This window comes from Vanellus vanellus (genome assembly GCF_965231255.1).
Source record: "Vanellus vanellus genome assembly, chromosome: Z".
Classification (NCBI taxonomy): domain Eukaryota; kingdom Metazoa; phylum Chordata; class Aves; order Charadriiformes; family Charadriidae; genus Vanellus; species Vanellus vanellus.
In genome coordinates, this window is record NC_138908.1 from 10,322,248 (window position 1) to 10,346,920 (window position 24,673).

The 24,673-nt window shown below is 43.4% G+C and overlaps 1 protein-coding gene across 1 annotated transcript in view; it reads left to right on the plus strand.

Moving 5' to 3' along the window:
• Positions 1-24,673, plus strand: part of LOC309683638 (PALM2-AKAP2 fusion protein-like) — a gene marked incomplete at its 5' end in the record, with an annotated part of 112,701 nt that overhangs the window by 27,119 nt on the left and 60,909 nt on the right. The window lies entirely within an intron of this gene.

Sequence of the window (24,673 nt, forward strand, 5' to 3'; positions counted from 1 at the left end):
TTGTACTTAGTTCTTACAGCTTTCCTAAAGCATGTCTGTTGTCTACCAGATGCTTTGATCTGTTGAAGAGGAGTTTAAGGGAATATGGCGCATTAAGTTCAAGGCGTTGGTTTTAGTATAGAAGTTGTAGAACATCACCTATATCCTGCAAAAATATGAATGTATGCAAGTAAAAACAAACAAAAGTTAGCCTTTTGGATATGTTTGTTATATTCTCAAATCACTGCATTTTAGATACCTTATTTACATGTTCCAATAGGTCAACTAAAATAGATCAAGTACTGAATGAAGCATGGGGATTTTGAGGCTGAATCAGACTTGGAGAAGATTTAGCCAGAGCAATTTGCCAGGGGTTCTGCAGGAGGAGGGTACAGTGTTACTTAAGTTCAAAAAAAGTTCCCCTTAATTTCCTAGTTAGAGACTTAGCTGCCCAAAATGTGAGTGGCTTCTGGTTCTTTCCCAAACATTTGACTTCCGCGTCAACTCATCATCTTCATAAGGCTGACCACATGAAGCAGATTTGTAAAGGGGTCTCCAAAGTTGATGCATCTCTTTCCATACAGCTCTTTTCACTTGTGTATCTGCTGTTGCATACCGACTGGCTTTTTTAATTGGAGAGGTGCAGATGAGTATTTGGATTTGAAAACATGTGTGCGTGGTGCGCCATTTTGCTGGGTCTCCAGAACACTCACGTAATTGGAAAGGGTTGTGTATGCCAACATTTGGTTAGCATCATTTACAGCTTCCTTGATTTAATACCCATTTCAACATATTCTTTAAAGCCTGTTTCATACTAAAGAAAGGGTTGACTAACAAACTGTGCCCATGGTATGTCCTGCTCTGGAAGGGTTTCCAGCAGTCTTGCCAGGCAGTGGAGGCTGTGCAGGAACAATGAAGCCAGGAAAAAGTTTTCGCTTGATTTCAGGTAGATTTGGATTTAATTGCCATTCCCCTACAGATGGCATGACTGATTTAAGATAAGAAGCTGAAATTAGAGGCGGGGGGAGAGAGGGAGAAAGAGAGAGAGAGAGAGAGAGAGAGACAGCCTGGTCTAAAATCTGATTAGGGCTACACCACTGCTGCTTTTGATCAATCTGTCGGTGCTCTAGATCAGAAAATAAGGCTGATCAAGTTTATAGGAAGACTCTAAAGCCAGGACAAAATGTTGTGTCATATGTCCCTTACTATTTTTTAGTCAATTAAGACAACTCGCTGGAAAAATTTTGAAATTTCCCTAGTGATGCATAACTGGGACAGGATTGAATGTGCAGGGGAAAAAAAAATCTTAAAGGTTGACATCTGTCATCAGAAGCTAAATGGAAAATATGTGGGACAGTACTGCACAAAAGTGATTGAAAATCCCAGGGGTACAGCAGTGAACGACATAAGTTTGAATCAGGAAGGGCTCATAAACATGTTGTAGATTCAGTGGTTATCTCAGTTAGGGAAATAATGCAGTGATGGGGAGGATTCTACTCAAATACGGTTTCATTTGCCTTGAAACTTAAGGCTTTTTATCAGCAACTTCAAATCCAATTAGATTTAATCCTCTTCGGTTTGGAAAATTCACCATTATCATGCATACATTTTCCAGCTCGGAATCTTACTAGCCCTCAATACATCCATTACTTGCCAGCAGTGCTTCACATTTTTTCCACATGGAAATTCTCCTTGAAATCAGATCTGAGTTTGTGTTAACTTGAATTTCAAATTATTCTCCCTAGTTCAGATGGTAAAAAGTATCTTGGTCAGAATCCATTTGCAATAAAACCTTGATTTGGTCTGGTCACCATTAACTTGGCATCTTTCTGATCAGTGAATTATCTTCTGTTGCTTGTTTTTACACACTGATTTCTTACCGTATACACCCTCGAGCTTCACATGGCAGCATTTTTGTTGTTGATACTTCAGTCTCTAAGTGCTGCTATAAAGCTAACATACTCCTTGCTCAGCCAACTAATTAGCATGTCTTTGGCAAGCTGCCTGAGGTCTTTGGGTCTGAATTAACTCACCTGTACACACTGCTTAAAACTAGAACATCACTGAAATATCAGCATAGGGGTAGACTTGAGCAACCAGGTGACAGAAGGAAGGGGGAGGTCTAAGAGAAAAGCATTAGCGGGACAGAAATGCCTTCTTGCTCAAGTCAGTGTTTTGAAAGAGAGCAATTAATTGTTAACAGCCAGCTCTTCGCAAAGCGTGCTTTGCAATTGTTCGTTCTTCCTCTGCAGAAGGCAGAAAATAAGACCTTGACTGAGGCTGTGCTACCTTACACTGCTGTGCACATTTGAAACTTATCCCTCGGGTCCAACGTTGCCAAGTTTTAATCCTTGGGACTGAAGCACGCACCTTCTTCCCCAAGCACTGTTTGTCATGTCACGCAGTCAAGGGATAGCTGATGGCGAAGAAAAAATGACTTGCACAGGATGGGAGGGAATGTCACACACCCCAGACGAGCTGCATCTCCGTGGGGAGCGAGGCAGTCAAGGAATGCAGCCCGAGCACGCTGTCCAGCCTTACGCCTATCAGAAATACTCACATGTGCTGCCCAGGGTGAAACAGATCAACAGATGGTCCATAATCCACATTCTCTACAAAAACAATCATGTATGTCTCCTAATCCATTAATGAGTGATAATAGCATGTTTCTTTTGCTGTTGGTAGGACTCTGATTGTGCCTTCTGGCAAGCATGAACAGACTCCCTCTGCTTTCCTCTCTCCCTCTCAAGTGCTGCCTTGGTGCAAGGTCAGAAAGGAAAGAGCCATAAACAGAGATAGTGCTCTGAAAACCAACGGGAATCCTTTCTGTTGCTCTGTCGAACTTTCGTAAGTTTACAAGCATCCTCTTCTCCCTTCAGGCACTCTCTGGGTCTTGCGGAGATCCTTTGCCGTTTATAATAAAGATACTTCAGGTCAAATTTTGCTGTCGGTGGTGCTGCCATGGCCCTGGCCAGCATCCAGCCTCACCCCCCAAACTTGATGAGCAGCCCTGTCAGGGAGGCACTGCCAAGAGCAGATGTAACATGACCATCCTATTTTGTCATGAATGCTACTACAACAGTGATAGTTCACGTGGAAAAACACCGTCCTGCCAGAATTCTGTTTTTTCATGCTGATTACCCCTTAAGGGAAGCAAGCGCGAGTCTGTTTCACCTTGAGACCACAGCTCTAGAGGGATTCCAACAAATGCTGAATGTGCTGGTGTCATGGTCAGGTTTTGACCATGAAAATATTCAAGAATAAGGATGTAAAACCAGACATGCCAAGGAAGGTGAGAGCAGGCAGTCCATGATAATTTTTTTTTTTCCAAGTGGGTGGGAGCTTTCCTAAAATGTGAGAGGTTTCAGAGTGCACGGACAGGTGTGGGAGAGGCAGAGTGAGAGGTCTGCAGCCTGCTGCTTCCCACAGTGGGTTAGTACTGAGGCTTATTGCCAGCATTTGCTTATTTTCAGTGGTGTGTTAAGGAAGAGAGAGGTGAAAAGATGATTTCCATCTAAAGATAAGGGCAGCTGTGCAACTTTCAGATGACACTGTCATAAAGTTTGGAGCCCTTAAGACATCTGGCTAATCTGAAGAGCATTTCACATTTAGCCAAGACAAAAATTGGAGGTAGCACCCTCTTGGCTTTTTTCTTCCACTGTATTACCAAATCACTCTCCATGTATATACTGCATGGTGTGGGTTTTTTTAATCCCTTTGTGTGTACTCATCTTTTTACAGATAGTATAAGTGATTCTCAGGTTCACACTGGAAGTCATCTGCTCTGCTTGCCAGGAAGTCTAGCACTAAGAGCATGTACGGAAAGCACAGCTGAGCATAGAAGTGGCCATGACAGATAACTGAACGTAGACCACCATCCAGGGAGGAGTGTCTGGGAGGAAACTTAACAGCTGGAGAAGGGATGGTTGGGTTATGGCAATGCGTCTGCGCCCGTGGTGGCTTTTTTCCTCACTGGAAGAGGGCAACAAATTTTGGAAGTAGGGCTGGTTGGCAATACTTTGGCTACCTGAGCAGAGCAGGGAGAGATGAAGCCGTGGTCATTAAGAGTTTCAAGAGGGATGTGGAAGCGTAAATGAGGGTTGACATCTGAGCTGGCAAAATCCGGATCCAGCTCAGAAACCACAACCAGAGGTTTTTGTCTGTGCCGTGGTGCAAACAGCATCTTCCCACTGCAGACATCCACCTCCAGTAATGCAAAAGAAGAGGTTGCTCCCACAGCCCCCACCCCTGCTATGTCCTCTCTCCTCCACAACAAAAGTTAGGGGGAAGCTAATTCAGCTTCTTGATAACGCAACAGATCTTGGACCGCTGTCAGAGCTTTCATCTGGTTTAGTAATTTATTGCTTAATTAAGTTAATACCGTGTTCTGCACTGAAGATATGGCTGTCAAGGCATAGCTTAATTAAGTTAATACCTTGTCCTGCACAGCCAGCATTGCAGCTGGAGGAACGAGCAAGGAACCAGTGGCTGAGGGGTCAAAGCCCTGTGCAGATGTGCCCACGTCAGTCCAAGTTTGCCCTCGGACCCGAGAGAAAGCTTCTTCCGAGCCTGTTGGTGACCTCATGCTGGGCTGTGCTCTGGTGGGAGCCCTGCGAACCCTCTCCAACATCCCTGATGGCCGCCAGGCCTGGGGTGGGGTGAGCTGAGTGGGAAGTGAGCCTTCCTCTCCAGGGAGGCGTCTGGGTTCTCCATTTCACCTCGGCCCCGGGAGGACTTCTTGCTCTCACTTACCCGAACGGCTCGCACACGTGCCCCAGCGAGTGCAGAGGTTTACACCCTGACCTGACCATCAGATGCTCTTTTAAAACTGCTGTTTTATTGCTCGTGCAGCACTTTCCGTCCCCAGTCTCTCGCAGCTACCAGCCGTGCAGCCGCACAGAGCCACCAAAGCAGAGCCTGGCCTTCTGTCCTTTTGTTGTCCCTCCCTCTGCCATCTCTTCAGCTCTTCAGCCACCGGTGAAGGACCGAGCAATCAGCAGAGCCAGCAGGAACTTAATTTGTGCCTAATCTTCTGCCATCGCTCACCTAGTCCAATTGCACACCCTTGCAGAGTTCATCTGCCGCAGTAGGTCAAACCCATATTCCTTAAGAGTAGGAAATTGAAAGCAAACACATCCTGCCTCAGTTACTGAAAGCTTTAAAGCAAAGATGTCCCAAATGTGATTTCATTTGTAAGTAGAGCAATTTCATTCTGCTTTTGGGTTTGTTCTTTTTTTTTTTTTTTGAGGAAGTAAATATTTAAAGAGCTTCTGCATCTGAAGTAAAATTTTTATGACCATGATTAGCATGTATGCAGTTTTGAGTGAATTGGACCTAAAAATAATCAGAATTCCTTTCCCTAGGGTAGATTTAGTGGGCACAGTGTTACTCACAATTATACCACTTCAGTCGATTTCCTCAGACCTGAGGAAAATACTACCAAGTCGTAAGTTTTAATTTATACTATTAAAAGTGTACAGATTTAAGCTGCAGTTGTGGCCTGCTGAAAACAGTTTTGTTCCCATCTTCTTTTTTTTTTTTTTTTAATTAATTTGATTCACTTGTGGCAGTGGCAAGCTTTAATGGGATTCCCTTTTAATTAAAGCGAGAGCATATGAATCCCAGAGGGTAGATCCTGCTTTTGTTGAAAACTGGCCTCCTACAAATAAGATGCTGTTCCATTAACAGTGCTGCAAGAAATAGATTTGAGGATTATCAGCAAGGCACGATGATAGCGCAGTCCTGCTCTAAAAATGTCTGAGATTGAGAGAGGCCCTTCTCCATCTTGATGTGCCTTTTATGAGTGAAGATAAAGGCAGCTAAATATAGCGAGGACTGTAGCTGTAGCCGTTGATGAGGGGAGAAAAAATTAAAGCTAATGATCTTTGCTATTGGGGAGAACTTAAGTGCTAGGGTATCTTTCCAGTCCCAAACTAAATGCAAACCTATGCCAAGCCTGAGCTTCTCGTTCATTTCCCGTGGACTTAGGTGTCTGTTTGTATGACGTTGAGAGAAGGAAATTCAGGGTTGAGTGCTTAGAAAGAAGGTTTTAAAAGCAAAATACTGTATCAGGTTGTTTTTTTTTTCTTCTCCCCCTAAAAATACCATCGCTTCATTTTGAAGAGGAAGAGAGGCAAGAAACAGGCGAGCCCAGAGCTGGAGGAACCTGCCCAGCTTCCATGCTTATCTTGTGCCTGTGACCACAACCCTGGAGACCAGCAGAAACACTGGAGAAGGCCCTCACCCTAGTTCAGTCAATGGCAGATACCTCATCAGCTCCACTGTGACTGGGCTATCACCTGTTGCATTTCTCTGGGCATTTTGTTGTTATTACCATGTGCCTTTATGGTGCTGTGTACCGCTTACATTGTTCAGCTCCGATTCCCAGAAGAAGGCCTATTCTAAGCTTAAAAAATAATAATAATTTTGTTTGATTAGATAAAAGGGAAAAAATCAGCTTACATATATGGGAAAATGCAAGATAAAACCTGTCAGAGGAAATTATATTATGTTTTTGTTAGGCTCAAAGAAAAGTGTTCTGTATTGTGCAAACAGAAAACAGTTTGCTCTCTTCCTGCACAGCTTGCCATCTTTTTTCTTTCTTTTTTTTTATAAAGGTTAGGACTTAGAAAATGCATGTTTTCTGGAACGTTTTTATTTTACTAGTTACAGATTAAATAAATCTAGAAATACTTATCTCAGATGACCTTTTTCTCAAGGACTTGGGTGAAATTAAGAAATACAGTGATTCACAATCTGACTTACTTGTATAGCAGCATCCCAATCGCTTAGTCTTTGCAAGTCTCAAATAATTTGTAAATTACTTTGATAGTAGAGTAAGTAAAAATAAGTGACGTCTGTCTGAACCTCATTAACTTCAGGTGCTTGGTTAGGGAGGAAGCAAGACGAGAGATACTTCAGTTTTGATTTTTAAAAAATAAAATCTGATCCATGAGGTTCTGCAAAAGCAAAACCAAATCTTTTTTTTTTTTTTTGTTTACCCCACTTTTAATTCAGTAGCAAGAGCGAAATGAAAAACTCTGTTAACTATGTTTACCTCAAACCAGGACAGTGCCTTTTGTGGCTTGGAGTATAGTAAAATTGTGTTTTCATTTTACCTATCACTACTGTGACTAGACCACGTGCCGTTAGTGGTCTTACTAATCTAAATTCCCTATACCTCCTTCTTCGCCAAAATGCCAGACAGTCCTTAAAAAAAGGATTTTGATGGGGGGGAGGGAAGTAATTAATTGCTGAGTCATACTTCATTTTCCTGCAGTCCCAGCTGCTAACTCGTTCTTACTAATCAAGTGATAGAGGCTCTCATCTCAGTGGGCTTAGATATGTGCACGGCACTGCATATTTTATGATGGGAATCCCATGTGAATTACTCCTTTTTTTTATCAGCCTATCTCTTCTGTGGTTAATGGGCTGGTTGGAGTTTACAGAAACGCATAGATACAGAAGAGACACTGCCGCAGCAAGAGTTTACATTTGGCCAACTTGGTGTGCTGCTGTAATTATGTATTGCTGTAATTAATCCAACATCATCTACTGCAGAATGTGACCTGAGCAAGAAAAGTCACTGACCATGATGGCTAATCTTTTAATTGCAGGCAGACCATATATGAGCTTGCTGATGTTTCTCAGTGCTTGCAGAGAGTGGGACACAGCATAGTCGTTCCCACCCCCAAACAGCCCACTATGCAATGGGAGACCCCAAGAAAAGTAATTCACAGGCTTTGCACGGCAGGTTTAGCAGAGACGAGTTTGGCATCTAATACACCTTAAGGCCCTGAGATAATTAAGCTATATATGTCCTTCTACAGCTGAAGAGACTTCAGCACAACATGGGGAGCCTCTTGGGAAAGTCATGGCTGTAAATCTGGAATAGGGAAAAATGCTGCAAAGCCAGTGACCACAGTCTGAAATGAAAGCAAACCCAGAACTTTTAATGAAGAATTCAAAACTAACCTGGTGTACACAAAGTATTTTTAACCTTCTTTGCATTCCTTTAGTGAAATACTAGTTTGTCTTGTTACAGGTGTCCCTCAAACAGATAAAATCACACCGCACTCCTGATTCAAGGATACATAAACTTGTCACGTAGGGCAAATGGTGAACATGCACTGGAGAATTTTTGGTGTGCTTATGGAGCAGAATTTAGCAGCTGAATATTATCATTATGTTAGGCAATGAGACAGACCTCCCAGATAATTCCTGCTCATTACCTTTGTCTTATTCCATCCAGGGAAAAGCTTTGTTAAAATACAGTATTATGCACCACTTAGAGGTGGGAATTGCTGTTGGGGTACTTTCAGCACAAGTCCTGTCATGCACATTTTGTATTGTTCTTTGAAATAGGAGACCCAGAGCTGTGGCATATGGCTAAGATCTCTGAATTTACTTAAAGATACAGCCAGAAGGAGTTCTTGAAATACATTTGAGAACAAAAATAGGTCAAGACAAAATGCTTTGCTTTTCGGTTTTCCACTAATCATTTGGTTGTTTACGTTTAATATTATAAACCTGTTTCTATTGCATAGCATTACCTTTACAGCTTCTGGGTCATGTTCTGCTTTTGCATACAGCATTCTCAGCTTTTCTTAGCATACTTGAGAGCTGCACACTTTGGCATTGGAGAGCTTAACTTGGCCACACAGAGTCCATTGACATCTATACAGTGTTGATTTCTGAGTGTTGGTGAAGTAGTCCTGACGCACATGAAGATTTTCCTCTAATTTAAGGCATACTAAAAGCATATGTCTTGCAGAAGATTTTATTTCTGGTTAGGAACAAACAAGGTATCTTCAAATAGAACATAATAACTTGTCACTGAGGTGACCTTAAAGATAAAACCTCATGCACTTTGTTGTAGCAGCTAAGTTCTAACTCTTCATGTGGAACATGTTTTCTTAGTTGCTCTCCATGCATCCCCGGGATTTATGACCAGATTCATACACTAGATTTACACCTATGAATTGTAAAGTCCATTAAGTTGTTCAATGTTCTCTTATTCTTACATTGCTTAAAAAATGCAGCGATGGAAATGTCTCCTTAGTCAGGACCTAATTGCCTGTGGGGTTGGGTTGCTTTATTTTCTGTTGGGTTTTTTTTTTTTTTTCAGAGGGGTTTTATAAGCCTGTTGGAGCAAACTGTTGGATTTGTTCAAGAATGTTAATGGATCTTTTGCCTTTGAGTTCTTTTCAACATATATGACACCTGTTCTTAGCAGACCAAGAGCAGTGCTTTCCTGGTGCCTGCTTGCAGGGGAGTGGAACAGTTTTGAAAGGGCTCTTAAATCTCTTATGAATTCAGGGTTGACTAAATGCCATCAACAGAGCAGTTGCTAGTATCATCTACTTAACCTATGGCTGACCCTTTCTGCAAGAGATGGGGCTCACGACAGGTCAAATGGATTGAATAGGGTGAGCTCAAACATTTCTGATTCACCAGGGGGAATGGTCAAGATTGGCCCCCAAGCCCAGGGGGTTCAAGGAAGAGTGGGGTGTGATGCCTCCTTTGGAGGCACTCACGGGAGGCACTGTACAGCCAACATCTCCCCTTCAAATGGGTGTATGGCTCTGGCAATTTGCACCGTGCTATCCAGGGGGACCACGGACTCTTTCCCTGTCAAACATCTCGAAGCACACCAGTCATACAAGAAGATGCAGGGATCCCATCCCTCCATTCTGTGTGCATGTTTGCCCCTTTGATCTTTTGAGTTAGGGGACAGGATACGCTTATGTGGTCTTTCACATGCCCAGACGAGCATCCAAAATGTGACAGGGCTAAGAATACAATGAGAAGAGGTGAGACAAGTTAATTGAGATGAGCAGCTTAGTGTTAATCACAAGAGGTTCATATCCCGCCACATAACCGGAATTTTGACCATCACATCACCAAAATGTAGATGTCCTTTGTTGTATGAGCGAATATGCATCCCCTTTGTATGGCAGAATGCACGTTAATGTGATGCGTACTGTTCCGGGCTTGTAAGTGAGGAGGGTTCAGGGCCAACTGAGGCTAAAGTTTGTATTTTGCATGTTTCCATGGTGCATAGGTACATCGCAGCTGCTTCCCAGACAGAACATCGGAAAATATGTGTTATCACCATGCCACGGTGCTTGCCAGCACTATAGGTTCACACAGAACAGGCAGAAACATCAGTGAAATATCTCTTTATTTCAAATGGAAATTGCAGAAGTGGGTTTTGGTTGCTCATTGCTTTGGTGGAATGAGGGACTATTGTGGCAGGAATAACTGGAAACTTCCAGGAGTTTTTGAAGTGAAGAGTCTTGTGGGTGTTGTACTTCATTGGAGGATTGTTCAATGTGTGAGAGGCAGCATAGTATAAGTTACAGTTATAACCGGGTCTAGTGAGATGAAAGGAACTGCCAGGACTAAGATTCATAATAAGACAATAGTCTAAGTAGACATCAAGGTATATATACTTAAGAGAAGTCTGTCAAGCAAATTTGGTCTGAGACCTGATGGGCTGCTGGGAACGGTGCTTTCTGCGGACTGGGGATGGTTCTCCTTTGGCTACCTTTTCCAGAAAGACATAGGGAATGGTTGTGTTCCAGAGAGCTCTGGGAGGAGGCCAACTTGCTAGCAGTGCTTCATCCAACAAGAAGTTTGCTGAATTTGGGTAACACCAGAGTTAAATATTGTTTCACCATATTCAGAGTATCACTTTTAGTGAGGCTCATCTTCCCATGTCTTGTGAAGATCAAACAGGCAAGAATGATGCCGCCAATCAGACAGTGAAATACTAGAAACTTTAAAAGTAGTTTCAATTGCTGTCAGACCGCTCAAGCAAAGGAGAGGTGGAAGGTTGTCCAGATGGCTTGATGCAACCTTTTAATCCTCTGGAATCTTTTCCATTAAGATATTTAGCTTTCTTGTCATTGTCTATGTCATTTCTTTATTTTTTTATTTACTACAGTGTATCTGATTATGGAAGAAGCTAAGTTAGAGCACAGAACAACCATGCTGAGCTATCAAACCAAATTACCAGGCTTTTAATTCACACAGGATGGTTCTCTCCAGGGAACTTTCAGGCAAGCCAGATGACAGCCAGCCTTTCATTTCAGCCTTTGTTCTCAGCACAAAGCACACCTTTTTGCATTTCATGATTGTGGCTCATTTACAGATTTACAAAAACACTTTTCCATTGAAAATCATTGCATAGAAAATGAGGGAGCAAATGCTTCCGTTATCCTAGAGGAAGGAGATATTCACAAGCATTTGCATATCAGCTAGTACAAGTTGGAGCTGAGCTCCCTGCTTCCTTCTGGTCAGCAGAGGTGTATATGCCCTTTGTTCTGCAAGATTTAAAAGTGTATTAAAAGATAGTTCACCTCCTTCCAGGTAAAGGATTTGAATATAAGTGCACCAGAAGAAATAATAAAACCATTTACAAAAGCTCCTTACATACCAGCACTGAAGCATGGAAGTTTCAGAGGCTCCTTGATTACCTGTGCCTTGTTGAAAGGACCTTCAAGGCAAGGGAGACATTTTGAGGAATATAGATCAGAGTCTGTCCTTGTGGATGTTCTTTTGACACACAAAAGATTTAGACTGCTCCCGTCTCCCACCTCATTCACTGGGAGGTGATGCTGTGCTTCACTCACTCACTTCTGCTTCCCTTCCAGTTCAAAGTGGTGTTTGCTGTGAAGCAGACACACCATCATCAAAATGTATAGTCTAAGGCAGGCAAAAATTGTACAATGAGCAAGGAGGAAAATAAGGAGATAGATAGGAAAAAAAAGTCTGTCAGTTGTTTCATACCACTGTCAGCTTCAGCTTCAGCAAGAGTGGATGAAAGCACTTGGGCAGGCAGGAAGGGTCAGCAGTGCACTTCAAGGACAGGTAGAAGATTTCTCTTGTCTCTTTTGGACTTACGCTTACTTGCTTCTCTGAAGGCAGTGTTGCTAAGATAGCAATTGGAAGTGGGGCAGAGAAAATGAGACGAAGTTTTCTTAAATCTAAGTATTACATAGATATGACCCAAGAGAAGAGGAGAGAAAAAAGTAGCGATTGAGAAAGTATTTTCCTAACACAACTGGCAAGTCTGTGAGGAACAGTGAACCTTGTCATTTAGGCTTCTTAATTTAACCGATTCAAGATCCTAAGCATGTCTGGAAATATGCATAAATGTTTTTCTGCAGAATCACTTCATTTTAGTCATACCGTTCTGTATCTTCAAAGCAATAGCAGTCTCAAGAAGAACCATCCTTTTCCTAGATTATCTTTTGTGCTAACTGTCCGTGAATGAGCTTAATATAAACAAAGTCACAATTCAGATATTTATACATAGTTACTCTTTTAAGTAAGAACTTTTGTCTCATACATTACTTGACATAATTTTTCAAGAACGTCCTCTTCTCCTTTCATACCAGTTACCCTCTTGAATATATACTTTTTTAAAACAGCGTGTGCTTTTATCCTTAAAGGCACATGAAAAAGGTACTTTTTGACTAATATAACTGTAATATATGCATATTACACTCTTTTAATGGATCTTAAGGAATCATAGAGGATGCCGAAGGTGAAATGCAGCATGAGAGCAGTGAATAGTAGAGCAGTTGTCACTAAGAACAGCCCTTGTGTGTCAGAATACACTTACTTTGCAATTAACCTATTAAAATATCTTAATAGCGCTTTAAAAATGCTTCCCTATTTTCTTTTGACCTTGGAGGCAGTCACACAGGTCAGTCACAGGCCTGTGGATTGAGGGAAGGGCTCGTGGTTCTACATTGCACACCCTTTGGGGAGAATTCAGTACCCACATCTGTGTTTATCATAAGGAGGTGGTATGGGGAGGAAGGATGAACCTAGACAGCTTAACATGTGCATGTTTAACACGGATGGTCCTTCGTCATGTCCTTTTGCAAGGTCAACAAACTAGCATCCCCCAGGACTTGACCTCTGAAGGGAGGCAGGGTTGCTACTTGGATCCTCTCTGGCTTTTTCTGGTAGATCTTCAGGCACGGCTTTTAGGATTTCCCTTCAGGTGTTTATTTCACATGGAAAAAACACGGGCTGGATCTACCCCAGGAGTGCCACCAGCCTTCTGGAATTCATATTGCTTTTGCCTGGTTTTCCTGTGTAAAATGGGGCGTGGGTTTAGCAAAGGTGTGTAACGTCTGGGCAGTGCCTCTGCTTTGTTCCCACTGGAGTCAGGTGAAGTTCTGCACTCAATTTTGATGAGATAAACTGTGATTAATGGATTAGGCAAAATTGGCCAATGTGGGTGCCTTTGAAAAGAATTCCTCCCATAGTGGTTCTAAGATATACCAGGCAGCATCTCGTACCTCTGGCAGAGACACCTCTGCCTCAGCAGTGAGAAAAGGCCAGTGAAGTTGGAAGGATTAACAGTCCTGGTAGGGAGAGCAGCAAGGAATGAGAAAAATGGGGATGGGCCGACAGGTTCTCAGCAGGCTTGGCTGGGAGTCCTGGGGCACAGCATTTCGTGTTCCTCCCTCAAATGGGTCTCACACCAGATGCACCCAGCCATTCCTGCTTCAGTTGGGGCAAATCCCTGTGCTTCCTCACAATTTAGTTTGCCTGCCAAGAGGCATAACAACACCTCCAGCTGCTGCCTGTAAACACAGGACAGAGTCCTGCACCTTCATGCAGTGCAAACAACCAGTCTTCCCTTGGCATGAACATTTCTTTGGTAATTGTCTGTCAGAGTAAGAGAGAATAGCTTTCCTTTTGACTTTCCTTTTGAGCAAACAGACCCGGTTGTGCTCAGCATGGGGCCATAATACTCATTATCAAGTCTGATGAAGTGCTGTCCAAGTCCTTCATCCTGATAAGCTATTTGTGAAGAGGTAACAACAGTGTGGTAAGTGCAGTGTGAGAAGGAACTAGAGGACTGACTTACCTCATGTGGCCAGTAGGTTACAATTTCAAGTATCTACTGCCTGCCCTGAACAGGTGCCTGAACTGCTTGTAAAGAGTTTCTGGAGTCCCTGCCCTTTGCAGCATGACGCCCCAAGGCCATACTTAACCACAGAGCAGCTGCACAAGAGATCACCGTTATTTGTGTACAGCTGATTAGCCACCATGCGGCAGAAGATATCATAGAATCATAGAATGGTTTAGGTTGGAAGGGACCTTGAAGATCATTGAGTTCCAACCCCCCTGCCATAGGCAGGGACACCTCCCACTAGACCAGGTCGCCCAAGGCTACATCCATCCTGGCCTTGAACACCTCCAGGGATGGGGCCTCAACAGCCTCTCTGGGCAACCTGTGCCAGTGCCATATGAGCAAACCATGGGGCCACAGCATCCTGCCCCAGCTCTCCCCAATGGATGCACCTTCTTAAAGGCTTTGCCTTTGTCCTCTGAGTGCCTGCTCTGCCTGCGAACAACACATCCCTCTTGTTCCAGTGACTTGGGCAGTGCCCAGTCTGCCTACAGCATGGATGTGCTCCACGTTTGCACCAGCTCAGTTAAACCTCCCCTGAGCCCCTTCTAGGACTCAGGCATCCGCGAAGAACCGGGATACCCCAAAATGGTAGCCTTGCTGAAAGTAGTGCCGTGCTGAGTTGTGAACAATGCTCTTTAATGAGAGGAGAGGAAGCCAAGCCATTCCCACTTCACAGCAATACAATGTATAATCTAATTATGCTAATAAGCTGATCTGGTACTTCAGGGGGAAATTCAATAGTATTATAAGCAAGAAGATATTTTCTGTTTGTTTTTTTTTTTTTTTCCCACCAACATGTAGGAAGGCTAAGCACAATGGGTTACTCTTCGTTAGCATCCTTCAGAGTAAACATTTGTGCTGATGTGTCCTCCATTTCTCTTCCTTCTGGCCATAAACAATTGTCCCCTCAGCACCAGCAGTGATCAAGGACAACTGCAGCAGGACTGTCAGAAAAATTTAGAAAACCCACAAATAGCTAAAGCTCAGCCAAGAAACAAAAAGTGGGATATGTTCCCCACTTTCTGTTTGGTTTTAACTTGAATTGAGCAAAAGCAAATGCATCTCTCCAAGTATCCAGAGTTCTTAAATATCTTAGTGAAGACAAAACTGAATGTTATGAGTGCCATCTTTTAATCAGTCATCTTGCTCCCTTCTTCCCTGCTTGTACATCTCCACAGTCTTAACATCAGCCTTCATCTCTGAAGGGAAGTTGTTGTGTCTGTTCCCTCTTCCACACCTGTGATGCTTGCTCCAGTTTCAGCTCCCGTCACCTGCCTCCACCAGTTAATTGGGAACTCCAGAGGTATAAAGGGAAAGGTGTCAGCAGCATGTCCACAGCATCCCACACCCTTGAAATTGTTCTCCCGTGGAGTAAGGTGTAAACCTAAGAGGAAGGTCTCAAGGAGTCATTCTTGCAGCTTTCCTTCCCAGGAGGATTTCCATGCTTAACCTTATTTCCCTAGAAATAAGGAAATAATTTCCTTAGAAATAAGGAAATAATGAGGCTCAATGACAGCCACGGAGAAGTGCTCCAAGACAAGTGCAAACAATGGCTTTGTTTGATGTGCCTCCATTTTTCTAGCCAGCACCATTTGAAGGCAGACACCTTATTGCTTGACTGTAATAGAAGTGTTTCAATTAACTGTACAAAGAAGCCTTGTAATGACCTTGACTTTCCTTTACCAGACTTGATACAAAAGGCGCAGGAATAAAAGCACCATTAAAACCAAGCCACAACCATTTATAGAATAAATACGGATTGAAAAGGGAACCACAAAAATGGTATGGGCATGGTCTGTGTCTGAGGCTTTTAGGGTACATAAAATGGGGTTGGATGGTCCTGCAGGAATGGGTTTGTTTCCCAAGTTAGGGGAGAAACCATTGGAGAAACAGCAAAAGCTGGGAAATGCCATGCCAGAGAGGGAAGATGGTGGCAGTGAGGTAATTTTACCATCTCTAAAGATCTAGGTGGTTCCCTGCTCTTGCTGTTTGCTGTCTTGTTCACAGGCTGGTGTTGGTAACCTGTGCTATGCATTGCAACTCATTTCTGTGGATCTGCTTCCACCGGAGATCAGCTAACCAACACAAAGACTGCATTTCTCTTGGGCTGTATGCAGCATTGCTAGTAAGACGTGTTTCATGGAGAATACCTTGCTGGAAGCAGTGTAGAGGGAGCATGGAGGGAAGCCTGTGACCTCTAGGCAGGGAACAGCCGTGGGTGGGCAGGAGAGGGTGTGAAAGTGTTGCTATGCCTTCGGGGCAGCCTTTGGGTGGGCTTGGCACACCTCAGTGCGGGGCTGTCCATGCTTTCTTCCCACCCAGCCCTCTGGAACAGTGCCTGTGGAGCACTGGGAGGTGAGGAGGACTCTTCAGATGAACCCCATGAAGGCACAGGCTTTCTGCCTCCAAGGTTGCTCTGCCCTTTCCTGGCTTGCAAGGGCTGGCTCAAGCCCCATCTGGGCATCAGAGCCTGGTGTGCAGGCTTTACAATAAGTATCAAGCCGCACATACCTCCAGAAAGCCCATTAACACAAGCAGCACAGCAGTGGAAGTGTGCTCCTCAAGCTGGGTCTCTCCCAGTGGGTGGACCTGGAGGCACAGGAGAGCCCGATTTCGTAAGAGAAATTCCTAGGTGGAGTTGCGTGCTGAGAAACTTGTTCAGGCTGCAACGTTTATCTTGTTTTGATGGTATTTTTTTGGTGGTGCTCCTTAGAAACCAAATGACTGCTTCCTTTCTGGCTCAACAAGGCACTCTTAAACAATACTAATCAAACAGCGTCAGGGTTTCCTTTTAAATGTTGCTTCTGACTCTTTTAAGAGGTGGGCTGCTACCCTGGCTACATCCAAAGGTGCTCCAGTGAGTCAAAGCAATCTGTTTCCACGCAAATTTGACTCTCACCTGTCCTTTGCTTTTGTTTGCAAATTACACAAGTTGGAAAGACAAGTGTTTGTGTTTTGCTTTCCTTGACAACAGCAACAGGGCAGGAGAGTCTCTGAAACCGGCAAAGGGACGTTTGGGAGCTGACAAAACTGCAGTGCTGCATTTAAGATTAAGGAAGATGAATCAGTGAATTCACCTTTTTCTTGTTTGCAACCTTTCAGTTGAAAAACAGATGACCTACCTCCTTTATAAATATAAATCCTCCATAAATAATACCATGCTTTATGATTACTGTATTAGCTACCAGATTTTAAAATGCACGTGTGTTTGTTTTTGAATGAGTGTATGCTGCTAGCTGAATGATCAGCTTGCAGGAATCTCAGCTTTAATGGATTGGCTCTGTAGAAGTTGTTTAGTCTTGCACCTTAGAAAATACCTTGAAGTGAAAGGTAGCTGTTTCCCAAGGACAAGGGTATCTCTCCATATACAGCACCGCCCAGTTCTGGGAAGTCTGGATCCTAGGTGAATGTTGGTGGTTGTCTGTGAAAGACAGATAAGATCAGTCTCTCTGTCTGAATTGCTCTAATCTAGCAGATCTTCTTTCTTTTTGTGTTATGCCCATCACTGCGAATGGCAGCTGCAAGCAGTGATAAAAAAGGCCTGCTAACAATGTCATACCACAGTCCAAAACTGTTGCGTGCACAGAAGCAACCTCTTGAACGAATCTGGGATTTTAGACTGATTTATCAACATCTCTCTTCACATGTACTCAAATGACAGTGTTTCAGCCATAACAGTCATCTATGGAAGGCACAGCTGGTCTCAGTATCCTGAGCCAAAGGAGCCTTTGTGGCTGTGTAATGAATAGCCACTCCTAGTATCCATACAGCACACCCAGCCAGGCGGATGCAGGACCTGGTGCAATAACCATATGGCTACCAGTTAAATACCAGCAGCAGATATTTTGTCTTAATGCATTGTCGCTACTCAGTGCGGGCAAACAAGCAGTGTGTAACAAACGATGCTGCAAAGGCATCGTAGTATGGCATTAGTCAAGGAATTAGTCCCACTGCTGGGTTTCCAGGCAGTTGCTAATGCCTGGAGTGCTTTCGTCCTTGAAAATGCTCCATATCTTAAGTGAGACTCTTGTACAATAGCAACCTTTATCGCTCCTGGCAGGGACAAAGTGAAATTTTGTGCAAGTAATACAAAGTTACTGTTTTTGTGTAAGTAACATGAAGTTATGTTTAACTATAAGTGCATACCACCACACCAGAAACCCACTTGTGGGTGCACACAGCAGGACTGTATCTCCTTGTGCGCCAATGCAGACATACACACATGTGTGTGAGTGTGCGAAGACATCTGTATGTTACTGGGTGTGTGCACCAAAGCAGCCTTCTGCCTCCTCCTCCCCCCCTGCAAAGGTTATTTCCCGTAATTGTGCCCTGCAGCCGCCACATCTGGCGTAAGAGAAAGCTGTGACTAGCTCGGCCTCTGCCTGCTCTGGGCAGATGCTTGTTAAGCATAATAATTGCCACGAGGAGAAAACTTCAGTTGCCATAAAGAAAACTCAGATCGTGCTGCACGTTGGAAACACTGCAAGTGGGTGCAGCTACTAATTAGTGCTAAATAGAGGCTACTGTGTGTCTGCCTGTCAGTGGATGGGAGCAGGAGGGGTGTATGCACAGGTGCTCGTTGTGATTGTGAGAGAAGGTCTTGAAGTAGAAAGTTCAGGGTAAGAATTTCTCTAGGGGTTCAAGAGGCAGTGCAGTAACTTTTCATAGCCTATCTATAAACGGTGCTTCATTATAACTAATTAATGGACAGAAAATGAGGGGATTTGTACAAATCTTGTTACAAAATTTCTGGTTTTAAAGGGATTGGGCTGAAAGGCAGAAGAAAAGGATCATTGTACTGGAGAATTAGAGGAGAAGAGTGTGCCCTAAGGCAGTTGAGTGCTTTGCACATGATGGTAGGCTGTTGTTGCTATTGAGATTTAAAACAGGACGAGACTTTGTGTATTGATAGAAAATGAAGAAATGACCTGGGTGGGCTAGGGCAATGCTGAGCATTTGTCAAAACTACATAAAATAGCTGACACACCTTGAGCGACGTTGAACCAGAGTTGAGTAAATGGAATACTTATTAATTGAAGTGACAGGGAAGGATTTGACATGGCTGGATTTTTATTGATGTTTGCCCAGCTGATTATTACCTCTGTGAAAACCAAGCTGCCAAGCCCATTGTTATTGTCATTGTATCTATTCTTCTTGAGACATATATCTACATGAGGTGAATTCACAGGTCCTCGTTCCTTAGCCACCAGTGGTTTGACAGTGGTGTTTATCAGAGGATGCAGCTCCTGAATATGCCTTGGAGCCAGAGCTTGTCTTCCGAAGCCCTGAGCAGGGCACAGGCCATTAGCAGGGAGGATAGGACCTAGGCAAGAAATAAAATTAAAGATCAAAACAAGGTAGGAAGAAGCCATGAAGGAGTTAGGAGGGATGGGGGTAACACACTGCAAGTTTCTAAGATTTTGGATTGAGTGGAGCTGATCCCAGCTTACCCCAGTCTGGGTCCCTAGACTTGCCCAAGTTATGTTTAGAGACTATTTACTTTGTACTTTTTATATATGGATGCAAAACCTACCTGCTCCAAGGGAAAGCAGATGAGTTTCAGGCTAATGTTTCACACTGCCCGCTTTTTCTCCAATGAATTGCGTGATCCAATGCATTATTTGGAACAAATATGTATGGTATTACTCCTATCCCCTAGGAAAAAAAAAGAAAATGCAACACAGAAGCTGTAATAAAACTATACTATACGGCCGGTGAACTTCACACAACCAGTGAAGAGGAACATCTTCACACAGCCAGGGCTGCCTGTGACCTTCCAGCTGGGACTGTGTCTTTCTCTCTTCCCTCTTTCCATTCCTGGAGCTCTTGTAGAGAAAAAGTCAATGCACATGAGACCCAGATGTAGGTTTTATGAGAAGTTTTAAGAGGGAGTGAGCAGACGAGAGCAGGAATTTTCCTCCCTACCCAGCTTCCCAGCTCCAGCGAAATCACGTGCTGCAAGCGCTGAGACCCGCCTGACCATGCATGAATAACCTCTGCTAAACCTTCGCAAAGCCAGTGTAGATTTCTCTGCTTCAGAGCCCTGAAATCAACACGGCAGAGAGCCTTTGAATGCTGGCGGGTAGTGTCAGCGCCGCTCGCCCACGCCTGACGCTGTGCCAGCAGTGCCCGAGCCGTGCTCGGCCGCGCAGAGGAGGCGGTGGCAGAGGGTGCAGCGGGGAGTGGGGTGCGAGGAGGGATGGGGCAGGTGGGGGGTCAGGAGGCAGCAGAGGCTGGATCCAGGGAGTCTTGGATCCATATTTATGACAATTATTTATTATTTACTGCTTTCTGCAATAAAGCTTGGCAGGGCAATGCCTGGGAACTAGTGGTCTGACAGATGACTGATTTTGTGGCCGTGGTCATACAGGCTGCTCCGACACGCAGCACCAGAAAGAGCACAATGTGAAGGGAGAAGGGATTTTCTCCCTGAGTTCCCCAGTGGTTTGTTGAAAGTTTGTGTAAACAAACCGGTTGCGTGAGCATCCTCTGTTTCGTTTTTCCCTTCTGATGCCATTTCATGCAAAGGAAATGAGCTGCAAGTGTTTAGCTTGGCACTGTAACTTCGGTAATCGTATCCAGGGCATAGAGTAGCATGGGCTGGTGCTTAATCATTCACTCATTAGCTCAGTGTCGTTTTAGCTTGGAAGACAAATAGAGGGTAAGAAATTGTGTCAGCCCGTCTGAGAGGAGCATGTATAAGACGGTTCGGGAAGGACGACATACTTTCTCTGCTTCTTGGTGCACTAGCTCATTGCCTTTCCAGCACAGCTGTTGCTGCTGCTGCTCCTGATACCAGTTTTGGAGAAAACGTCTGTGTTTGAAGTGCCCATCTGCTTGCAGCTGTTGTCATCTTTTAATTGGCGTAATCCTGTTGGATGAGAGTAGCACAACTGTGAGTATCTCCTGCCCTGTTGCCCGACTGCCAGCCCCTCCTGTGTCACACTCTCTCTGTCTGTACACTTTCTGTATAAATACCTTCCTTATGTACTCAGGGAGTCCCCTGAGGACTGTGTTTACTTATGTGGCCACAAAAAGAGGATTTCTCCCCTCTGCGGCTATGATTTCTTACAAATCAGGGCATTTCCAAAAGGGATAGGGACACACGAACGCCATTGTATACACCACTGATAAGACCGTACCTGTAACACCATGTGCATTTCTGGCAACCCATGCTCCAAAAATATGACTTGACACTGCAGTGGAATGAGGGGAGGTCTGCATGGACAGCACAGAGATGAAAGCCTGACATGCAATTTGAGATTAAAGGAGCTTTACTTGTTTAGTCTACAAAATGCAGACTGGGATATATCAGAAGTTTATACATGCATCAGGGAAGGAAACACCAAGAAGGGCAGTAGGTTACTAAACCAAATGGTCAGTACTGGAAAAAGAACAAACAGAGATGAACTAGCCATTAGTAGATGTGGACGAGAAACTAGAAGCCAGCCCTTAAGGATCAGACTAACACTTCCATGGCAACAGCAGGGGGAAAATTTTCTTAGATGTTTTTAAGACAGAGCTTGAATAAGTTCATAAAGAGGATGAGTTGACTTGCTTTCCTGCCATAACAGGTGATGGGACAAGATGACACAGGAGATCTTGTTTCTGTCTTGTATCAGTCTGTTCACAACATGCATTTATTAAAGTTCCTGCAGCAATTTTGCGGTGGAGCCTGAGATACTGCAAATGGAAAGCACATCCATGGATTTGAACTGAACGCAAACACGACTTCAAACTATGAGCTGAACAAGTTTCATGGGATTAGGAGAGGGATGCATAGCCAGTGGCTTGGTAGCTGACCACCCAAGGTAAACGCAGTGTTTAGGAAACTGCAGTCCCAATTCATGCTGGATGATGTTTGGGTTTGTTCAGTTGGAAGCTGAATACATCCAGAAATGAACCACTTTTTTATTTTTTCTTTTCCTTTTTACTGAGATTACTTTTCAGCCCTATCACGAGACAGACAACCAAAGACAGCATGGCCAGGGAGAAGGTGAGCAGGATTACAGCAGCTCCTTTAGCACTGGCTTGCACTGCCGTGTGACTGTGGCTGCCTGTTCTCCTTGCGTCAGTATCAAACCACAGTGCCAGCAGCATTGTAAGTACTGTGGGGCTCATGAAAAGGCTGTTTTTCCATGGTGATGCCACACATGATCCTGACTGTCGTTACGTAAGTGCTTGTGATATTTTCTGCCAAACCACAAGAGGTTGCACTTTCGTGATTAGTGCGTAATCTCTTGTGTAGGCAGCCCAGGGACAAGTCTGGCATATTACCTAGGGAGGGACACCCTAGAAAAGCTGAGAAGGAGAATCGTTAGGGAGTCGTTCAGTATCTTCCAGGACAGCCAATGTACATCCATCCCACACTACCTTCTGATGCAGATGTGTTCCTCTTGTTCTTTTCATACCGGGGTCTCAGAGGTACTGAGTTAGGAAGCTATATGAATATCAAAAATCCTGGTTACAGCGAAGAATTTAAGGGAGTTTCCTCTTCTACTAATTGTTTCAGGATTTTTGTCATCTTTCCCACTTAAAAAAGTATTTGGCTTTTGGTGTTTCAGAGGTTAAAAGGTGGGCAAGCAGCAGTTGCATCTGATTTGAAAAGACTATGAGTGAGAATTCAGGATTTCCTGCGTAGGGAGAGTTGTGTGAGTACCAGTGAATGAGCCCAGTCCAAAGCTCATTGCACGGTATACTTAGAAACCTGTTTAATTCCACATGTTTTGAGCCATGCCTTAGAAGCACAGGCTGCTGAGATCCCAGAGCTAGACTGGGGCTTGCAAAATGTCTTCTTCCTGCATTTTTGGTGGCAGGATTTGTTTGACAACATGCTGGTGAGCTCTTACAGATCTTCACCAAGCCAAGTGATTTTCTCTATGATGTAAAAATAATTCATGCCTCTGTGTCATCACTAGTTGTATGTAGTGCACAGAATTATGTATTCAAGGGAAGTTTTGCATCTACTGACTGATAAGATCTTAGTCTTCATGATCTCATGCATTCTTTCTGAGAAATGTGGTCAAAAGAGACACACTAATGTATGGGTGCGTTGCAGAGCACTTGGACAGACTACCTTTTTCTTACACCCTTTCTTACTGCATTTCCTTTCAAACAGAAAGTAGAAAATTGTGCTCCTCGAGTTTCTGCTGTTTATGTGAATTAATCTTTCCAGACAATGTTAGTCCATCCCATAGTCACCTCATTAGCCTTTTTTTAAACTTTTTTTTTTTCTTTTTTCAGAATAAAGGCTTTTTCCCCTGATAAGATAATCTTTTCTAAGTATTGAGAAAATTATGTTATTTGGTACTAAGCAACAACTTCTTGTCTATGCTCTTCTTGAAATACTCCTTATGGTATTACTCCTTGGAGCACCAAGTATCAGCTGATGTTGTAATCACTACACACTGTGTTTTTCCAGGATGGACATTTAATAATCATAGCACTGTTGTATTCACAGAGGTTTACCAGGCAATAAGGTTTTGTAGAAAGAAGTAATATCTTTTATTAGACTGACCAAAAGAAGTCAGCTCACATGAATGATAACTTGACTTTCTTCCACAAAGCCACAGGATGGTTTCCAGGTTTGCATGCTCCATGCTTGTCATCCAGCCCCAGTTAAGACTGTTTTTTCCAAGCTTTTTTATTTGTGTATAGAAATATGCTTAGCCTTTGGGATATATGATTGGGAAAGACAGGCTCCTCATATTGCTGACATTGCATATTTTCGGTGTACTATCTGAGATCTTGCACAGATTATCTGGTGATAGACAAATCTGATCTTTTGTTTCACGTATAAAATGGGGATAATAAAATGATGTGCGACAGAAGAGAAGAGGTAGGATGAACAAAGTGATAAATTTAAAGCCATTTAATTTCTAGTTTGCTATTTTTCAGCCAGGAAGTAGGAACGGAAAAACAGGTCTTTGTAGGAGAACTCTTGCCATAGGAGGGAGGAGCAGTACAGTAGAGGCATAATAATAGTAGTAGTAAAAATAATAATAAAAAAGCAACAAATATTAGAAATACCTGTCACTCTTTCCTGAAGAGCTCACCAGGCTGAATTCTTGGGCTTTCTTATTCAGTCCTGCAGGTTTTGTTATTGAAATATATTGCTCCTGAAGTTCAGTAATTACAGATTTGGGAGTATGCAGCATTTCCTAAGTACTTTTGCCCAAATTTCGGATCATCAAACTATGTATTTTGCTGTTGCCAAACTTTGCAATTACTTAAAGTCTTTGAGTGCTCGTTTCCAGGACTGGGAGAGCCTTTGGCTCCTATATAGCAGTGTCCTCTGCCAGCCAGGCTACGTTCTGCACAACCGGTACAAATCCAGTTTTCTACCTTTTGCAAGGGAAAAACAGAGCACAGTGATGCATTATTTCCTACACCAATTTTGTGTTTGCACACTGCATACAGAATGGACAAAACCAGAGGCATTTCAGGAAATTTCAAATGTCTTGGTGTCAAAGGTCAGAAGGGGTGAGCAGAGGAAGGGTGGCAGAGGTCTTCCTCACGGGGCTGCAGTACAGTGGCTGCATGAGACATGGCGTTTCAGTGCAGCGCTGAGAGACCAGGAAAACCGCAGCGGACCAATTTAACGGGGAGTAAGAGTAAAATGAAAAATGAAAATCTGGAGTTCCTCTTGGGTTCTTTGAATATAGATAATAATAATAAAAAAAAGATAATAAAATAAAAAAGATACAAGTACTTCTCTCACACGCTGATTTTATGTGAAAGATTGTTTTTCCT